We start from the raw sequence: 2,534 nt of genomic DNA on the forward strand, positions 1-2,534 counted from the left end.
GACACCCAACCAGGATGACCTTCGTTATAAGAGTCTAGGGGCCTCATGATGCAGACACTGCTGCCCAAGAAGTTGTATTGAGAACAACTCCTATGTAAAAAGTAAGTGGAGGCCCACGGTATTCCATTACAAGTGTTACCGCCTGTGTCTGATTTTTCTCAGTCAGCTGTCTTTGGGGAGTCTTCCAGACAACCCAGGGATCAGAACAACTGTAGACCTTGATTCTGCATAGCTATTTACACCTTTCACTCCTTTTTGTTACTCATATTTGTGAAGAACACCAATAAGTGAAAAAAAAACCAACCAGCCAACAAAACGAACTATGGATGTCCCTAAGAGTTCAGTGCAGTTTAATTACAAATACATACAAGGACAAACCATATTCAGCACCATTTAACTGGTCAAACTGGAACAGTTTTTGTGAAGCTCAAAGGGAAAGGCAGAGGAGAAGGAGGTATAAAGGGAACAAGTGCAAGAGCAAAAGCTCTGATGGCACTACAGAGTTTGATTTTTTGTCTCAGACTTTTCCTTGGTCACCTTGTTGACCTCCTCATCTTCCATGGCCCTCTTTATGGCCTGTTTCAGAGTCCTTCTTTGCCCTGGTCCTATGGGGTCAGCTTTTCTCAGCATCACAGAGAAAGCAGGAACAGTTACCCACTGCTGGTTTCTGACAGCAAAGTAAGTTTGATTCAGCTGAAGCCAGGTATACAAATAGCATAAGATCAGAATCAGGCCTTCTGCGTGTGTCTTAAGAGATATGAACTGTATCCTTTGAACTGCATTCTTGATGATATTTGTCACACATTTCCTCAGCAACTTCAAAAGAGTTTGAGTCCTTTGATTACAGTGCTGTTTACCTACTATCTTAACTAACAGGCATTTGCTCAGAACAGACATTCACTTAAACACTCCCTTTATTATCTTTTCCCTCAAGTGCAAAAATACTTTCATTTACAAACAGCCATATTAACATCCCTGGTTAAATATAAAGCAGTATTCTTTTGAGATCAAAAACATTAAAAGAGTGATAACTGAGTATGAGTTTCTGTCCTAGATTTGCAGTAAACTCTGTGCCTGTGCTTTCTGCTTTAGGGACCTTAGAAACTTCCTGCCTACCAGTTCTTCACCATTAACTGTATGCAGTCACACATCAGAAACAGGAGCTCTAAGTATCAATCTCACTTTTCATAAAGAAAATTTTCTCTTGTCTCTAAGATAATCACTCAAAAATTAGTCTAGCACTGTGATTATTTTCAGGTTATTTCCCCGTTCTTTTAAATTGATGCTTTAGGTCAGCAGATGTATAATAACTACGAATACTCGGCACTTACATTGCATACTTAATGGATATCAATATCCACGCTCTACCATTGGAAAACTAATTCACACACAGAAAGGTGAAGAGACTTAGCCGAAGGTCTCTCCACTTCTGTAGAGGTACCTTGAGTCACTTACAGTTGAAGAAGTATTTTGGCCAGTGTTTTCCTTACTGTGTCCCATGAGCCACCGGTATGGGCTTTGCAGAACCATGTGAAAACAGGTTTTCAAGTAGAATTTTAATAACAGGGTACAATAAGTTTTGTGAGTTGACTACACTCCAGCAGTCCAAACTGTTTGGAGACTACTGGTCTAGTTTGACATTCATGATTACAGAATTACCAAAGTGCTGCCAGGTGCCTTATGATGGCACAGCTGTGTTACCACGGCAACGTAAGTCACAGCTCAATGAATAAGCTCAGTGGCATATCTGCTGACCCAGAGGGCAGATCTCTCAAGGATTTTTACTATCACTACATAGAGTATACTTCCAACCAAACCTCTCCAGGTCGGCCAGGAGAAGGATGAAAGCCTGCACAGGTGTAGCAAGGGAACATGCCTTCTAGCAGCACTCCCTGAGGCAGAAGTGTCCCTTGGAAGTACACATCTCTTTGTCTTCCTGTTGTGTGTCCCATATCAGATCTAGCTCATACGCAAATCACAGAGGAGTGTAGTCAGGTAGGGCTGGGGAGTGGCAATTGTGTGAGTCACATTTTCAGCATATGGAACTGAAAGGCCTGCTGTGGGGGTAGAAATGAGGCACTGTAAAAATGAGAGATCAAAGGCATATAAATACAAAGACATATAAAAATAATGGTTGAAATCTCACCTGAAATGGGCAGGTGACTCTTGAAACGCATGTAGGTCTTAAGCAGTTCAAGTGCAGCTCCTGCATCAAAGCTCCATTGTGAGGATGGCCAGTCTGGGTAATCTGTACCCCAGCTGTTAGATGAAGTGAGCCAGCCGGTGCTCCCGAGCCCAACATCGGTAGGTTGTCTCCAAATCAAAGACACGTGAAGACCCATTTTGCAGTGGTGAACTGGTATCCCTGATGCAGCCTGCTCACAGAGATTTCCTTTTCCCTTTGGAAATAGACAGCATATGCAGATCCTGGTCACGTGAAGATTTTGGTATAGTGTTCATAGACCCAAGGCATTTGGTGAACTTCTTTTCTTTGCAAAGAAGTGACTTAAAAATAACTCCTCTTGGTCTCGCTC

The sequence above is a fragment of the Pygoscelis adeliae genome, unplaced genomic scaffold (genome assembly GCF_000699105.1).
Source record: "Pygoscelis adeliae isolate BGI_AS28 unplaced genomic scaffold, ASM69910v1 Scaffold168, whole genome shotgun sequence".
Lineage (NCBI taxonomy): Eukaryota > Metazoa > Chordata > Aves > Sphenisciformes > Spheniscidae > Pygoscelis > Pygoscelis adeliae.